Raw genomic sequence first — 19,502 nt, forward strand, 5'->3', positions numbered from 1 at the left:
ATATAGATCCTTTCTCTCACTTGCTTAGTCTATACTTTCTCTTTAAAAGATGTTTTATAGTTATTCAAGCTCTCCATTTTTAATGAAACACAAATCCCATTGGAAGATTTTCCCCTCTTAGGTTACCCAGCTTGTAATAACAAGGTAGTTGCTGGGGTTTTTCTCCCCGGGACTTGGAAACGACGAACCTGAAAGAATGACACTCGGACAGTCTCTTGCAAGGACTGACAAGTTTATTTCTGCAGTCAAGTTTTTTTATAGAAGCAGGAACAAAAAGCTTAAAGTATACGGCCAGCAGAGCGCATGCCGAGTTAACACATAATCAGTAAAAACATTTCAAGGACAGCGTGCTCTAAATGACTCATGGGCTTATCCCACAACCCACTCTCACAAGTAACATCCTTATTTATTATTCACTCTTAGCGCCGAGCATAACCAAAGGCAGGAGATGTTTTTCTGTCCGCAGTGCAAAGCCGAGTACTTCTGGCCCTTTGCCATTTTCCCAAGGACTTTCTCCTTTTACGGCTATTTTGCACTATGCTTCCCAACATATCCTCCTTTTGTTTTTAAATTAAGCATGGTGGCTGCTAGTTGAACTCCATTGTGGGAGGCATGGAGTCTTGAGTTGAGACTTCTGTATCCTATAATCAATGACAAAAAGAGCAGGGTGATTAATACATATATAAAAATATTGCTTCTTGAAACCCAAGCTCTAGGGTCTAGAGACGATAGGGTTTTGGTTAAAGTATCATAGAATTGAGTGCTATACAATTCCCTAGGTACCCTAACTTGAAAATTAGCAACTTGTTGTTTCAACAAATTGATGTCTAAATTTGAGTTACTTGTGAGATCCTGCAAATGTGCCTTAAGCTTATTCCAAGGATATTCAGTGCTATTATAGGGCATGTTAGTCAGACAAAAAGAATGTAAAATTACAGTGACAGCGTATACATGTTTGGAAAGTCAGTTGCTGCATTTGATCTCCTAAGTAGATAACCACAGTTTGTTACTCATTAATTTGTGTTGTAATTGCTGATCTATTTGAGCTTGTAGAGTCCACAGATCATGAGTCTTTGTGCCAAGCAGTGATAAAATCATAATTTTGTATAGAATTATGTAAAGCCATACCAGACAAAGTTCCTTCAGCCACAATGGAGATAAGGCTTAAGATGCCTGCAATAATCCACCCAAGGATGTGCTTAGATCGCCTAAACCCAGTTTTCAACAGTACAGAAAGAAATACAGAATCAGTCCAAGGCTCAGTTAAGTTTACAGGAAGCCATAACTCAGATCTTTGTTTAACTAGCGCAATGCTAGCATTGTGATATGAAATGGGGTGATTAAGGCCGGTATACAATGCACATGCAATACAATTGACAATCTTGGCCGGTAAGTCAATATCAAAATGCCCTACAATAAACAAGTACAGAAGGTGAACACACGATTGAATATAGCCAGTACTATTGTATAGGAAGGTATAATTAAAAGGACGAAACACATCCATAGTCCCATAAACATTAGCAAAGTGCTCTAAAGCTGCTGGAATTTTCCAAGTGTGCCATTGATTTGGCCCCACAATGGGGACGACAATCCTGGGCCATGGGGGTGGTAAGCCCCCATTATACCAATTCAGCAATATGTCCTTATCGGTCCAGAAACTTGTCTTAGATTTATGAAAGCTTCCAATGCTTGATCTATTAAACCAGGAGCAATTATGATGTTCCTCCTGCTCTTCAGAACAGTTTACATTGCCAGAAACAGTTTATCTGGAGTTATAGGAGTTCCAGTACTCTTCAGTGTCTGCTCAGCCTGACGAGTGATGTTTTCATTTGAGCCCATGTTGGGTAAGGATTCAGACAATGGCGTTTCCTCATTGGCTCCTCCAGGGTCATTGACCAGACCCTTTGTTTCAACTACGTCACTTCCTGAGGGAGTCCGGTCTTGAGGTCCTTCTCGGTAGCAGACATGGTGAAGGGGAACCCAGATTTCCTCTTCATCTGCAATGACAAGACCATAACCCTTGCCTAGGAGTCTTAATATTCCTGGCAGCCACTGATTAAATTGCTTATACCATATTGGTGTATTGATTTCTAATTTGCTGTTTTTGTCTTCTGCAAAATGTCTATCTGCACGAGTATCAGAATTATTTTTTGTTAAGTTTAAAAAATTCAGAGAATAAAGAGTTAAAGATAATAGTAATTGAGGGTTAATGGGATAAGAAGTGTATCTCCTCTTCCATATTCCCCCTTTCTGTTTTAATAAATGAGTTTTTAGGGGGCAGTGGGCTGTTTCAATAATGGCTTGACTTTGAGGATTATAGGGTATTCCTGTAATGTGTGTGATGTTCCATTCTGATAAAAATGAACGAAACAAATGTGAGGTGAATGCAGGTCCATTATCTGTTTTCAAGACAGAAGGAATCCCCGTAATGGGGAAGGTGAGTAAGAGTGCGGAAATGGCGTGTTTATTGGATTCTGAAGAGACAGGTACTATCCAGATAAAGTTGGAAAATGTATCTATTGAGATAGAAAGTAAAGAAAATTTTCTTTAAGGAGCAGTGAGTGAAGTCAGATTGCTAAAGGGAATTAGGGTGTTGCCCCCGGAGATTAACTCCTGAAATCATAGTTGATAAGTGCAGAGGGGTGCAGACATCATAGGTTTTAATAATATGCCGTATTTCAGTGAAAGGAATATGGTATTTAGAGTGCAATCTGTTAGCATTGGTATGAAGATTAGTACGTTCGTCATTGGCAGATGTAAAAATGGGAGCTATGAGGCTGTCAACAGCATCATTTCTTGCGATCAGAGGGCCAGGTAAACTTGAATGAGCATGTATATGTGCAACAAAGAAAGGTTCCGTAAGTGAATGAATTAAAGCCTGAGTCTGTGAAAAGAGAGTATATAATTCTTCATCTAGGTTGTATAAAAAGGCAGTAACAAAATCAGGAAAAAGGGAAGCAAGGTATTTGGAATCAGTATATACGTTGAAGGATAATGGTTGAAGTGACAAAAGAGGATATAAAGCATACAATTCGATTCTTTGTATTGAAGAATAGGTAGTGGGTAATTTCTCTTTGATATTAGGGCTGACAATCCCTGTTATGCCTTTCTTGTTGCCATCAATGAAATAGGTGGGTGCATTGGAAATAGGCTGGGATGCAATGATATTAGTTATAATGAATTTAGTACATTGTAGAAAGTCCTATAATTTTCCTTTCGGTAAATGAAATGAGATAACATTCTGAAAATCACCTAATGCCATTTGCATGGTCAAGTTATACTGTAAGGCAATTTGTAATTCCTTTTTTGTCAAGGCAACATGTATTGCATATGGATCAAATCCAGTCAAAGTTTGTATATGGCTTCTTCCTGACACAATTAAGTGCCCTATTTTCTCAATATATGTTACAATTTTTTTAGACTGTTTAGTGTATAAATATACCCATTCTATTGGGCTATGTTGAGCTATAATTGCAGTGGGTGGATGTTCAGTGGGGAATATATCTAAAGAAACTGGTTGATCATAATCTAGCCGAGTTGAAAAAGATTGTTGAATGCATTTCTCCATTAAGGCCAGTTCTTCTTTGCCCTCTTTTGTTATCTGCCTAGGGCTATTAGGGTTGGGGAATCCCTTTAAAATTTTAAATAGATTTTGTAAGGCATAGGTGGTGATGCTGACAGATGGCTGCAGCCAATTAATATCTCCTAGCAATTTTTGAAAATCATTCAGCATGCATAGAGACTGCACAGAAATTTGAGTTTTTTGAGGTTTGATTTTAGATTCTTCCATAACATGTCCTAAATAATTAAAGGCTGATTTCCATTGAATTTTACTTGGTGCTACAAGCAGGCTATGATTTTGAAAAGTAGTAGTAACTTCATTATATAACTGTTGCAAACAGAATTCAGATTCCATAGAAAGAAGTATATCATCCATGTAATGAATTATAAATGTAGTAAGCTATTTATCTCTAATGGATTGTAATAAAACAGATATGAGATATTGGCAAATGGTAGGGGAGTTCATCCTTCCCTGAGGTAGTACCTTCCATTGAAATCTTTTAACAGAGCCATGTGATTTATAGAAGGAACTGAAAAGGCAAAACGTTTTCTATCTTTAGGGTGCAAAGGTATAGTAAAAAAAAAAAAAAAAAGCAGTCTTGTAAGTCAATAATAACTACAGACCATCCTTTTGGTACCATAGAAGGGGAGGGCAATCTGGGTTGTAAGGGTCTCATAGGTGACATGGTATTATTAACATTTCTTAAATCTATCAACATTTGCCATTTTCCTGATTTCTTTTTTATTACAAAAACAGGGGAATTCCACGGGCGAAAATGAAGGTTCTATATGAGCTTTCTGTAATTATTCATTAACTAATTGTGTAAGAGTTGCCAATTTTTCTTTAGTTAGGGGCCACTGAGGTGTCCATACTGGGGTATCAGATTCCCAATCGAGGGACAGCGGTGTTAACTCAATGGCCCGCATTAAAAGGTTCATTTAAAGAAATTGTGACTTTCATTTGTTCAAGAAAATCCTGTCCCCATAAATTGATAGGGATATTAGTAATATATGGTTTAAGATAAGCTACAATTTGATTAGGGCCATACATTTGTAAATAGGATGCACTGACAAAAGTTTGTGTGGCATTAGCTTCACCCATCCCTAATAGTCTAGAAGGAGCCATAACCTTACTCCAATCGAGGGGCCATTCTGCAGCTCTAATGATTGAAATGTTAGCTCCAGTATTTAACATGCCTGTGAAATTCTTTCCCCGTATGTGTAAAGTAAGCATGGGTTTCTGATGTTCCTTTAATAAGGTGGATAGTGCAGCAGTAAGGTTGGTACTGCCAAAGCCTCCCTGCTGAACTTTATTAGATGCCTTCATTGGTTTAACATATGGCAAAAGTAATAATTGTGCAAAATGTTCTCCTTTTTTAAGTATGCATTTCCCATTTTCACAACATTTACCATAACATGTATTTCCCCTTCATAATCTTCGTCCATAACATCGGTTAATACCATTAAACCTCTCATTGTGCAGTTATTACGTCCCAAAATTAGTCCCATTGTCCCAGGTGAAATTGGCCATAATATCCAGTGGGAATTTTGTGGGGGTTGTATAATTCTATTAGTTCCATATCAATGCAAACACTCTTAGATGTAGTTGCTTGTAGCGTCATATCATTAGGTTCTCCTTTTGTAGTGGGGCTAGAGGATGGCCCCTTTATTAGTTCCCCTGTTGTTTTTGCTGTGCATCAGGGTTCAAAGTGTTTCCATCCTTATCAAATTTAGAATGACATTCATTCAGCCAGTGAAACCCCCTTTTACATCTTGGACATACTGCTGGGGGGTCTCTTCCTATTAGAAGTAGTATTATTTTTTTGGCCTGTGTTGGCAGGTGACATTGTTTTTTCATATGGCCGGGCTTCTCACAGTTAAAACATTTGGTATGAGCAGGCTTTTGTACATTAAAGGTTCCCAATGTTGCCAGTTTTGCTCTATGGGACATAGATCCGATGTTCCTATATGCTTTCAAATATTCCATAAGAGAGCTAGTCTCTAGAATAGGTCTAAGCATGGATTGACATTCCTCATTAGCATTTTCAAAAGCAAGTTGTTTTAAAATAATATTTTGTAAAGTCACATCCTTAATAGATTTTTCAATTGCATCCTTTAATTTTCCTATAAATTGAGAATATTCCTCCTCATGTCCTTGAATAATCTTAACAAATGAACCATCAGAGTTAGTGCTATCAACCTTTGCTTATGCCCTGCAGGCAGTTTCTGTAATGAGATGTAACATCTCAAGGGTAATATTAGCTAGTTGTGCAATCATATTGGCTATGGCTCTTGTTTCCAGTGAGTATATCATAGGTTAAACTGGCAGGGTTACCATGAGATTGCTTGTCAATCATCAGTTGTCAGGCCTCATCATTAACCCACATTTGCCATTGCAGTAATTGTTGAGGATTTAAAACCATCTTTGCTACTTGAAAAAAAAAATTATATGGTATCCAACGGTTAGCCCATCCTCTGAGAAATTCTATACAGTAAGGAGAAGTAGGTCCATACACAGTGCATGCTTTCTTAAAGCTAGACAACATGCCAAAATCTAGATTAGCCCAAGTATTTTGGCCTTGGGCAGGTTGATTAAATTGCATTGGGAAAGCGAAAGTGCAAGCAGGCATCTCCCGAGGAGGAGTGAAATGATTAGTATGAGCAAAGTTAGCAATTGCTGTTAAAGGTGGAGCAGAAGGAAAAACCTTAGATTTGGGCTGTCCGTTGAATGAAATGACCTCCGTTCTAAGTGGCTTCAGTTTTGACATATCCTGTATACATATGTCTCTAAGTTGTTTTTCTAAGGATTGTGTCTGATTGAGCATAACATTCTTATATTTCAAAGCACCTTGCATATCTTGCTCCTTAAGCTCATATTCATGTAAAGATTGAATAGTTTTTACTTCCAAATCAACGTTATGTCCTTCAATTTGTTCTATGATAGCCTGTATGAGTGACCAGGTAACCCTTGCTGACATGCTCGCAAAACATTATTTTTAACCCTTTTCTATATGTCTAGATTGAGTGTCCCCTCTTCTGGGAACCATGAATTGTTCCAGTAAAATATGATAGCAGTTGTTCAATTGATCTCTTGAAACATTAATACTGTTTTGTTTCAAAAAATGATGCATTATAGAAATGAAAGGAATTTTACTGCTATGTTGTCCCATCCTGCTTACCTCTTTCTGCAGGGGCTCATCGCTTTGTTTAGCCTTCCTCTCAAGTCCCTGTTCGGGTGCCATTTCTTGGGGTTTTTCTCCCCGGGACTTGGAAATGACAAACCTGAAAGAATGACACTCGGACAGTCTCTTGCAAGGACTGACAAGTTTATTTCTGCAGTCAAGCTTTCTTATAGAAGCAGGAACAAAGAGCTTAAAGTATACAGCCAGCAGAGCGCATGCAGAGTTAACACATAATCAGTAAAAACATTTCAAGAACAGCGCACTCTAAATGACTCATGGGCTTATCCCACAACCCGCTCTCACAAGTGACATCCCTATTTATTATTAACTCTTGGCGCTGAGCATAACCAAAGGCAGGAGATGTTTTTCTGTCCGCAGGGCAAAGCCGAGTACTTCTGGCCCTTTGCCATTTTCCCAAGGACTTTCTCCTTTTATGGCTATTTTGCACTACGCTTCCCAACAGTAGTTACCCACACTCAGTTAAATTGTTCAGATCAGATCAGTCGCTTAGTCGTGTCCAACTCTTTGTGACCCTATGAATCACAGCACGCCAGGCCTCCCTGTCCATCACCAACTCCCGGAGTTCACTGAGACTCAAGTCCAACAAGTCAGTGATGCCATCCAGCCATCTCATCCTCTGTTGTCCCTTTCTCCTCCTGCCCCCAATCCCTAGTTGGGGGAATATTGAAAGGATGTTAATCTACATGTGTTTGAGGAGCAGCCCTGTTAAGAAGCTAAAGCTGGGTTCTGGCTGAACAAATAGTTGTTGCAAGAAGTAGTTGCATCCCAGAAGACAGGGATTCCTGAGGGAAACATTTGGATTGGAGTATAATTAGAGCTTCCTTGGTGGCTCAGACAGTAAAGAATTTTCCTGTAATACAGGAGACCCAGGTTTGACCCCTGAGTCAGGAAGATCCCCTGGAGAAGGGAATGGCAACCCACTAAAGTATTCTTGCCTGGAGAATCCCATGGACAGATGAGTCTGGCAAATAGAGACCACAGGATAGCAAAGAGTTGGACACAACTGAGTGACTAACCACCATAATTAGGTGACCAAGAACAATTCCACATATGTAATATGTGTAACAGAGAAGTAGAATGATAGTAAAATTCTTCTGAAACATAAATGTATCAATTTCTTGATTTTCCTGGGAAAACATTAGCAATTAGTTTTGGTTTGAACTTTGCCTCACCAATAGCTCCAAAGGAGCACAACTGGTGTTTCAGTGTTGAGATCCTCACAACCAAGAATAACAATGACATATAAAAGGCATCAAAAGTTGCAATGAAAAATCACATTTCAAAAAAAAAAAAAAAGAATCACATTTCCAAAATTAAATATGAAATAATTATATGGAATTAAGCTAAACGATTTCCCAGATTTGTAGAAAATAAAAGTAGAAAAAAAAAAAAAAAAAACAAATGAAAAGAACAAAGAAAAACACCCAAACTGATAAGAAAACCTGTCCCTGTTAGTTCTCAAATGATATTTTCGATGAATTAGGGAATTTGTTATGCTCAGAATATTAATTTCAGTCCATTTGACATTATTTTATGTTATTGTGTTGTGGCTTTATCCTCATTGCCTTAATAACTAATGGTTCTGAGTAAACTCTCGTGCATTAACTTGTTGCTTATGTATCTTCTTTTTGACAATTTCTGTTAATTTTTATTTGGGGGGGGGTCATTTTTTGTTTAAGTCTTTTCTTTTCCCAATGAGGAAAGCTATTAGTGTATTGTGGATACGAATTCTTTGTCATATATATGGATAAATGGTTTTGAAATACTTCCTATTTTTTGGAAATACTTCTCTCCGATTATACTTGTTTTTTGTTGTGAGTGAGTGAAATTTGCTCAGTTATGTCTGAATCTTTGTGACCCATAACTGTAGCCCCCCAGGCTCATCTGTCCATGGGATTTCCCAGGCCAATATACTGGAGTGGGTTGCCATTCCCTTCTACAGGGGATTTTCCAGACCCAGAGATTGAACCCAGCTCTCCCGCATTGCAGGAGAATTCTTTACCATCTGTGTCACCAGGGAAGGCCAATCGTTTACTACATAAACACTATTCCAAAATTCAGTTCAGTTCAGTTACTCAAATGTGTCTGACTCTTTGGGACTCCATGGACTGTAGCTTCCCTGTCCATCACCAACTCCCGAATCTTGCTCAAACTCATGTCCATCTATTTGGTGATGTCATCCAACCATCTCATCCTCTATAGTCCCCTTCTCCTTCTGCCTTTAATCTTTCCCAGCATCTGAGTCTTTTTCAATGAGTCAGTTCTTCGCATCAGGTGGCCAAACTATTAGAGCTTCACTTCAGCATCAGTTCTTCCAATGAACATTCAGGACCGATTTCCTGTAGGATTGACTGGTTGGATCTCCTTGCTGTCCAAGGAACTCTCAAGAATCTTTTCCAATGCCACAGTTCAAAAGCATCAATTCTTTCATGCTCAGCTTTCTTTTTGTCCAACTCTCATATCCATACATGACTACTGGAAAAACCATAGCTTTTACTAGATGGACATTTGTTAACAAAGTAATGTCTCTGCTTTTTAATATGGTGTCTAGGTTGGTCATAGCTTTTCTTCCAAGGAGCAAGTGTCTTTTAATTTCATGACTGCAGTCACTCTCCACAGTGATTTTGGAGCACAAAAAAATAAAGTCTGTCACCATCTCCATTGTTTCCACATCTATTTGCAATGAAGTGTTGAGACAGGATGCCATGATCTTAGTTTTTTGAATGTTGAATTTTAAGCCAACTTTTTTACTCTCCTCTTTCACTTTCATCAAGAGGCTCTTTAGTGCTTCTTTGCTTTCTGCCATAAGGGTGGTGTTATCTGCATATCTGAGGTTATTAATAAAGAGCTTATAGATAGTATCATATTTCAGGAATGGCATAAAGATTCATACAGAAGTTTTTCAACTGCCTACCTCAGACATTTTTATAATTATCAGATAGATAGCAACATCTCTTTAAAGAGTGCCATTTAATCGAGACTTTTCTGAATGTAAAAAGAAAATAGAACAAATAAGTTATGTCTTTTCTTATAAATATGCTGTGAATGTCCAGAAGTGGTTCACATATATATATGATTTTCTCCATAATTTCTTCAAAACTTTAGACAACAACCCCAAAGAATGGAAAGAGAAAATTGCTCTTCCTTAACTGAATTCATATTTAGGGGAATTACTGATAAGTCTGGGATTAAAGTGACCCTATTTATGATGTTTTTTGTTGTTTATCTTATTAACATTCTGGCAAATCTTGGAATGATTATTTTAATTAGGATGGATCTCTAGTTGCATATACCCTTGTATTTTCTCCTCTGTCACCTCTCTTTCTCTGACCTCTGCTGTTCCACAGCCATTGGCCCCAAGATGCTGGTGGACCTATTTGCCAGTTCAGTTCAGTTCAGCCACTCAGTCATGTCCAACTCTTTGTGACCCCAAGGACTGCAGCATGCCAGGCCTCCCTGTCCATCACCAACTCCCAGTGTTTACCCAAACATATGTTCATCGAGTCAGTGGTGCCATCCAACATCTCATCCTCTGTCATCTTTTCTCCTCTTGCCTTTAATCTTTCCCAGCATCAGAGTCTTTTTCAATGAGTCAGTTCTTCATGTAATGTGGCCAAAGTATTGGAGTTTCAGCTTCAGCATCAGTCCTTCCAATGAACACTCAGGACTGATCTCCTTTAGGATGGACTGGTTGCATCTCCATGCAGTCCAAGGGGCTCACAAGAGTCTTCTCCAACACCACAGTTAAAAGCATCAATGCTTTCGTGCTCAGCTTTCTTTATAGTCCAAATCTCACATCCATACATGACTATCAGAAAAACCATAGCCTTGACTAGATGGATCTTTTTTGGCAAAGTAATGTCTGTGCTCTTTAATATGCTGTCTAGGTTGATCAGAGCTTTTCTTCCAAGGAGAAAGCATCTTTTAATTTCTTGGCTGAAGGCACCATCTGCAGAGATTCTGGAGCCCCCCAAAATAAAGTCAGCCACCATTACCACTGTTTCCCCATATATTTGCCATGAAGTGATGGGGCCAGATGCCATAATGTTAGTTATCTGAATGTTGAATTTTAAGCCAACTTTTTCACTCTCATCTTTCACTTTCCTCAAGAGGCTCTTTAGTTCTTCTTCACTTTCTGCCATAAGGGTGGTATTATCCGCATATCTGAGGTTATTGATAATTCTTCCTATTTGCCAAGAAAAAGTCAATCTCTTTCTATGGCTGTGCTCTGCAATTCTTGGTCTTCTGTATCTTTGCCGATTCTGAGTGTCTCCTGCTTGCACTGATGGCCTATGACCAGTACAAGACCGTCAGCAGCCCCTTGCTCTATGTGGTCTGCATGTCCAGCGGGGTGTGCTCCCTGCTTATGCCTGGGGTTTTCCTGGTGGGGATAGCAGTTTCTCAGATACACACAGCATTAGCACTCCATTTACGTTTCTGTGGGTCAAATGTGATTAACCACTTTTTCTGTGATTTACCTCTGCTTTTTTTTTTTTTTTTTCCCCTGTCCTGCTCAGATACACAGGTCAATGAATTAGTGATATTCCCTGCTTTGGGTTTTATTGAACTGAGTACTATTTCAGGAGTCCTTGCTCTTATTTTTATATCCTCCTTTCAGTCTTGAAGATCCACTCTGCTGAGGGGAGAGTCAAAGGTTTTACCGCCTGCACCTTTGAGTTAACTGCAATGTCAATTTTCCAGGGAACTATGCTCTTTATGTGGGAGAAGGCAATGGCACCCCACTTCAGTACTCTTGCCTGGAAAATCCCATGGACGGAGGAGCCTGGTAGGCTGCAGTCCATGGGGTCACTGGGAGTCGGAGGCTACTGGGTGACTTCACTTTCATTTTTCACTTTCATGCATTGGAGGAGGAGATGGCGGCCCACTCCAGTGTTCTTGCCTGGAGAGAACAGGGATGGCGGGGCCTGGTGGGCTGCCGCATATGGGGTCGCACGGAGTCAGACGTGACTGAAGTGACTTAGCAGCAGCAGCACTGCATAGATATGGGAAAAGGCAATGGCACCCTACTCCAGTATTCTTGCCTGGAAAATCCCATGGACAGAGGAGCCTGGTAGGCTGCAGTCCATGGGGTCACTGGGAGTCGGACGTGACTGGGTGACTTAACTTTCACTTTTCACTGTCATGCATTAGTGGAGGAAATGGCAACCCACTCCAGTGTTCTTGCCTGGAGAATCTCAGGGACGGCGGGGCCTGGTGGGCTGCCGTCTATGGGGTCGCACAGAGTCAGACACGACTGAAGTGACTTAGCAGCAGCAGCATGCTCCTTATGTATTTCAGGCCAAGTTCATCCTACTCTCTAGATGAAAACAAAGTGAACTCTTTATTTTACACTCTTGTGATTCTCCTGCTAAATCCTCTGATATTTAGCCTATGGAACAAGGATGTAAAAGAGGCCTTAGTAAAATTGGAAGCCTAACTATATTTTTAAATATTTGTATTATGCATATGTGCACACAACCACACACTTATAATAATTGTGTAATTAAAATTTTATGGCATGACACATGAGAAACAATTTTCTTGAATTCCTAAGTGAATAATTATTTGCATTAAACTCCACTGTTAAGACTGGAAGAGGAAATGGCAACCCGCTCTAATATTCTTGCCTGGAGAATCTCTATAGAGAGAAGAGCCTGGTGGGCTACAATCCATGGAGTCACAAAGAGTCAGATACCACTGAGTGACTAAGCACATCTTCACTGTTGGTTTCCTCAGATATCATGCTTAGTATGTGGGCAGGGTTTATATATGGCACTTACTGTTTTTGAAAAATCTTTTGACTTTTCTACTTATGCTAATTTTTGCTTCATTTGTCATTCAAACATTATTTCAGTCTCACTAAAACATTATGCAATGTCTTAAAGGTTTTGTCATAAAGTAAATCAAAGATTTACTGAGCGATCTTTCATAACTCAGGTTTTTTATATTTTATAGTACATCTTACAGATTCTATACTAATTAATTTAAGCTGATACTAGTAGTAGACATTAATGAACCAAGCAGTTTAGTAATAAATGATCCACAAAATTATCATGGGATAAAAAATTTAAGGGCATTTTTGAGACATTATGGCATGTTAGGAAAACTTTTCATTGTGGAAAAAGCTAAAAACTTATAAAATTCTTATTTTATATAAAATGTTTCTATTCCTACCATATTTTATCAATTCACCAAACTCTTTTGGAACTGTTGCTCATAAAACACAGCCTAATAAAAAATATTGTCTGAAAATTAAAGTCTAAGACAAACAGGGCATCAGTGGATTGGCAGATATTGATAGTAAATAAACATGTAATCTAGTTAATTTGTCTCCATTCAAATGTCAGATGTATATTACAGCATCTAAAGACTGATTTGACCTACATATTGGTCCATTTTATTGGAATTAACAAATATGATATGAATAAAAGAAAAAAAATAACCCCCTTAAATGGAAGTCAAAAATAGTATTGCAGCAGACAACATTTGATTAAAATAGGCTTCCATGTCTAGAATCGGATAACTTAAAGAAGAACTGAGTATTTTTTTAGGAAATTCACAATTCAAATCCAAGTTGTGGCAATGGCATGGAGATACTCTTCTATTCCACAAAAATTCTTGAAATTCCACAAAAATAGGGAACAGCATATCAAAAGACTCTAATGTATTCTAGGCTGTCTACTTTAGTCCTCATCACTAACTTTCCTTCTTCTTTCCATAGCACATCCCTCTTACACATCATCAGTGACTGATGGAAAATATCTGTAATGTCAGTTGTTACTTCTCATCTTTCATTTCTAATTTTATTGACTTGGGTCTTCTCTTTTCTTCTCTTGATGAATCTGACCGAAGGTTTATCAACTTTATATTCTCAAAGAACCAATTTTTAGTTTCACTGATCTTTGCTATTATTTTCCTTATATTTTTCATTTATTTATGCTCTGATCTTTATGTTTTGGTTCCTTCTATTAACTTCAGGTTTTGTTTATTTTTTCTCTAGTTGCTTTAGATGTAATGTGAGGTTGTTTATTTGTGATTTTTCTTGTTTCCTGAGGTAAAACTGTATTGAAATAAACCTCCTTCTTAAAACTGCTTTTGCCGAGCAACTTAGGTTTTGGATTGTCATGTTTTGATTGTCATTTGTCTCTAGGTTTTTTTTTTTTTTTTTTTTTCCTCTTTGTTTTCTTCAGTGATCTGTTGGTTGTTTAGTCACATATTGTTCAGCCTGCATATGTTTGTGTTTTTTACAGCTTTATCTTGTAATGGATTTATCATATTGTCTTTGGAAACAGATGCTTGTTACTATTTCAATTTTTAAAAATTTACCAATTCTTGGTTTGTGACCCATGATATGATCTATTGTGGAAAATGTTCCATGTTTACTTGAGATGAAAGTGTATTCTGCTTCTTTCAGATGGAATGTCCTACAAATGTCAAATCTATCTGGTCTATTGTGTCATTTAAGAATTGGTTTACTTACTAATTTTCTGCCTGCGTGATTTGTCCATTGGTATAATTTGAGTGCTAAAGTTCCCCACTATTTTTATGTTACTGCCAATTTCCCCTTTTATAGATATTAGCACTTGCCTTGTATATTGAAGTGTTCCTCTGTTGGATGCATATATATTTACAATTGTTATGTCTTCTTCATGGATTGATCCCTTGGTCATTGTGTAGTGTCTTTCCTTGTCTCTTTTAACATTTGTTATTTTAAAAGTCTATCTTGACTGATAAGAGTATTGCTTTTCCAGCTTTCTTTTGATTTTCATTTGCATGGAATATCTCCTTACATCCCCTCATGTTCCATCTGTATGTGTCTCTAGGTCTGAAGTGGGTTTCTTTGTATATATCATCTTGATGAGACTTAATTTGTTCAAATTCTTTGTTCAAATTTTATTAGGTTGTTTGTTGTCTTACTGTCTGTGAAGATTCTTCATATACTTTGGCTACAAGTCATTTGTCATATCTACATCTATCTATCTATGTATATGGTTTTCAAACATTTTTCCTCAATCTTTGAATATACATGATTTATGTATATATTCAAAAATTTTCTTCTTTGATTTATTTTTACACACTGTCCCACATATCTCTTGCTACATAAACTGCATTTCATAACTAGATAACTTAAGAGAATGACCACTGACCATGAGTGCTCAGTCATGTCTGACTTTTTGCCACCCCGTGGATGGTAACCTGCCAGGCTCCTCTGCCCAAGAAATTTTCCAGGCAAGAATACTGGAGTGAGTTGCCATTTCCTACTCCAGGGGATCTTCCCAACCCAGGGATCGAACTCACATCTCCTGCTAGACAGTCAGATTCTTTTCTACTGAGCCACCTGGGAAACCCTTGAATATACATTAATTTATGTATATTCAAAAGCTTGTTTCTCTGATTTGTTTTTGTACACTGTTCTAGTTATCTCTTCCTACATAAATTGCATTTCAAAACTAAATAACTTAAGAGGATGATGACTGACTCCTTATTTTGTTCTTTCACATGTTTACTGAGATTGCATGAAATATTCAGTGGAAAGATGGTCTAGGTTGCGAGTTCTTTAATAATTGACACTAGATGAAAATGTCTATAAAGATTAACCCAAATTCTCCCCTTTCAGTTCATGTAATCTCAGAATGTGCCACATTGTAAAATCAGATGGCTAGTTGGAATTTCATGGTAATTCATAGCTTTCACACACTGTCTTCTTCAAGACAAGATCCAGAAATGACTTACGATATTTCTGCTAATTTTATTTGTCAAAACAGATGAAGTATGGCAAAAATTCAAAGAATGATGAATATGCAATGCATGCAGTATAGATAAACCTTGAAAATATTTAATTGATGACAAGAAGGCTGATGAAAAGAATAACAACAAAACAAACAAACAAACAAAAAAGCATGTTACATAATTCTGTTTAAAAGGAGGCCAGGAATTGGAAAGTGCAAAGAATCAGAAAGTAAATTAGTAGTTGCCAGGGCTTAGGGAGGAAGGAATGGAAAGTGACAACTAATAAATATGGATATCTTTTCATAGTGATGAAAATGCTGTGGAAATAAATACTGATGATAATCTAAGAACCTTGAAAACATAGTGAAAAACAAAGAACTGTATACATTAGAAGGGTGAATTTTATGATGTACCATTACATTTTAGTAAAAAAGAAAACATGGACCAAGTGTGGTAAGATCCTTAAATGAGATGTGAAGGAGACTCTAAAACACTATGAACAAATCTAAGGAAATGGAAATAATGAAGGGAGGATCTTTTTGAGTTCCAGTATGTTTACTCTAAAGAAGGACAAAACCATTTCAGGATAACTGTGAATCACATCATACAAAAAAAAAAAAAAATGCAGTTTTCTTTTTACTATAGATCAATTTGATGACAGTAGGAAGGCATGAAAATTCAGCCTGTGCTAAGTAGCTTCTGAATTCTCAGTGGGAAATACTGAAGCAGAAATATAATTAATTAAATGTTTGCATAACATCAAAGCCGAGGGGCAGGAACACAGAGATTTCAGTCCCAATGTACCTGGTAAAATAAGAGGTCATCTGCTTATTGTTCAACTAGCCAAGACCTGTTCATCTCAGGTAGGTTTCCAGTTCCTAACTTAAAGAATATAGAAGAAAATACTTACCATTTTGAGGAAACAAATTGTAAATGAACGATTTTGTGCCGGCTTACTCATTAAAATCAGAAATTAATGGTTAGAAATATTTCAATCTCAGAATCACAAGAATCTGAACTTGTTAATATACACAATGCAACTGTTTATTTGTTTTATTTTGCTCTTTATTCACAGGGAATATTTACTCTTTTTATCTTTGGAAAAATGTATACATGAATTTAAAGCATGTTTTGTTTTATTAAAATAGAAGAGGTACCACAATAAAAATAAAAACATGTACAAATTCATCTCCATGTGAACCACATGCCATGTTTACTTAGTTCTGAGGGAAAAAAGTTCATTGCTTACATTCTATTCTTACAAACATTAACACGTATACACATACACATATATTACAAACAGAAAAGTCTATGCAGTTTAGAAACATCATTGTCCCTCATCTTATTTCCAATTTAGTAACTAATAGGCCATTTAAAATCTAAAACAATGCTAAACATACAATAAATTCTGTTGTTTTCACTTCCTTTTAGCTCTTTTTTCCTACTCATTAAGAGATTCACCTTTCGACAACTACCACTACACAAAGAGGTAATGAGCACTGTGGGAAATTGAGAATAAATTTCTAGAATACCAGGTCAATAATACTTAATTCATGTCTCAGCAAATACTGAACATAACATAAACTAAAACAAGTAATATAATTATTTTTATTAATAGTCATTTATATACTCACTGTTCTGGAACTGAGTCAAATTCTCTGAAACCAATAATGCTTTTTTGAGAAACATAAAAATTGTTATTGTTTTTTTGTATCTAAGTGACTATTTTCAGCCCTCATAAATGCTCAGTCCTATGTCTTACAGTCTGGCCTCTCTAACAGTGGTGTCTTCTAGGTTTTTCTCAAGATGTAAGGAGTTAAATTTCTCTAAATCTATTCCCTGGGATGAAGAAACTAACACTCAGAGAAGAGCTTGTAGAAAGTAACAAATCTTATGAATGACATCTAGATTTGCATCCAATTTCTCAAAGGTCTTTCTCAGATACTTTATTATTGCAGAATAGATAGCTATGCCTCTTTAAAGACTGGGTGCATGACTGAATAATTTTCTAAGTATAAAAAGACAGTTTTGGAAAAATATATTCTGTCTTATGACATTTTGTAGATGCTAAAAAGTGTTACACATGCAAGTGTACATTTCTTGATCATTTTCTCAAAAGTTTACATCAGAAAGAAGGATGGATAGAGGGAATTGCTCCCTCATGACTGAATTCATTTTCTTGGGAATTACTGATAATGCTGTGAACAAAGTGATCCTATTTACCATATTTCTCCTTGTTTATCTCATTATTCTTCTGGCAAACCTTGGAATGATAACCCTGATCAGAATGGATCCCCAGCTGCACACACCCATGTACTTTTTCCTCAGTCACCTCTCCTTCAGTGACCTCAGCATTTCCACAGCAGTTGGCCCCAAGATGCTGGTGGACCTATTTGCTAAGAACAAATCAATTCCCTTCTATGGCTGTGCTCTGCAATTACTGGTACTCTATACCTTTATAGATTGTGAGTGTCTCCTGCTGGCATTGATGGCCTATGACTGGTACAAAGCCATCAGCAGCCCCTTGCTCTATGCGGTCAGCATGTCCAACGGGGTGTGCTCCCTGCTCGTGGCTGGGGTTTACTTGGTGGGAATGGCAGATGCTCTGATACACACGACATTAGCATTCCGCTTATGCTTCTGTGGGTCAAATGAGATTAACCACTTTTTTTGTGATGTTGCTCCTTTCCTATTGCTATCTTGCTCAGATACACAGGTCAATGAGTTACTAATATTTACTGCTTTTGGCTTCATTGAACTGAGTACAATTTCAGGAGTCCTTGTCTCTTATTGTTATATCATCCTATCGGTCTTGAAGACCACTCTGCCAAAGGGGGGTTCAAAGCTTTCTCTACCTGCATCTCTCACCTAACTTCTGTGGCCATTTTCCAGGGACTAATGCTCTTCATGTATTTCAGGCCGAGTTCTTCCTACTCTCTAGATGAAGACAAAATTACCTCTTTGTTTTATACCCTTGTGATTCCCATGTTAAACCCTCTGATTTATAGCCTAAGGAATAAGGATGTGAAACAGACCCTGAAAAAATTGAAGAATAAATGGTTTTAAAAATTTATATTTTGTATATGTGCACATATACACATCCATACATATATGGTGATTGATGGTTTATTAAAATTAAATGGTAGGTTACATGAGAAATATAATTTCTATTGAAGTGTATTGCTATTTCCCCCACCTGTCATGCTTCTTTTTATTTCCAGAATTTGTATATGGCATTAGTTTCTGGGAAAATGTTTTCTGACTTTTTCAATATGTTAGTTTTTGTTCAGTTTTTTTCAAGCACTATTACACTAAGATTTATAGTGCGTTTTATTCATTGATCTTTGTGCTTTGCAGTTCTTTATGTACTACAACATATCTTGTAGTTTAAATACTACTAAATATAAGCTAGTATTAATAATGTATTAACTGAACAGTCAAGTAATTCATAATAAGCCTGAAATTCATCATGAGATAACACATAGTGGTCTATTATTCAAGATTAAAAATATCTAAAACCAGTCTAAAGGAAGGACATCTTTGGATACTCAGTCAAATCAGAAAAGGATTCAATTTGGGAGATGAAAAAATATCAGGCAGAGGATCTGGCAGTTACTCAGATCCTGAAGTGTATGAGTCCATGCCTGTTAGAAGTCATATTGGGTACAACAGGGAAGAACCACAAGGGGCATGTGCTAAATGAAATAATTCATACAGAAGAAGACAAGTACTGTATGGTCTCATATGCATGTAGAATCTAATTGGTCAAACACATAGAAATAGAGAATAGATTGGCTGTTGCTACAGGCTGAAAGGTGGGAGCAATGGGTGATGTTGGTCAAAGTTCACAGTCTTTCTGTTACTCGATGATAAATTCTGGGGGTCCAGTATGCACTGTGACTCTAGTTAACAGTTGTGTATTATAAGATTGAAATTTGCTGAGAGAGTAGACCTTAACTGTTTGGTTTTCATGGTATGCACACTCAAAGTGATAGCTATGTAAATTGA

The 19,502-nt window shown here is 37.2% G+C and overlaps 2 pseudogenes; both read left to right on the forward strand.

The window, feature by feature from the left end:
* Positions 1–8,515: 8,515 nt before the first annotated feature.
* LOC109569078 (olfactory receptor 5W2-like) lies at positions 8,516–12,201 on the forward strand (annotated as a pseudogene).
* A 5,427-nt stretch (positions 12,202–17,628) lies between these two features.
* Positions 17,629–18,560, forward strand: LOC139180403 (olfactory receptor 5W2-like; annotated as a pseudogene).
* The last annotated feature ends 942 nt before the right edge of the window (positions 18,561–19,502 follow it).

Source organism: Bos indicus, chromosome 28 (genome assembly GCF_029378745.1).
Source record: "Bos indicus isolate NIAB-ARS_2022 breed Sahiwal x Tharparkar chromosome 28, NIAB-ARS_B.indTharparkar_mat_pri_1.0, whole genome shotgun sequence".
Taxonomy (NCBI): Eukaryota; Metazoa; Chordata; class Mammalia; order Artiodactyla; family Bovidae; genus Bos; species Bos indicus.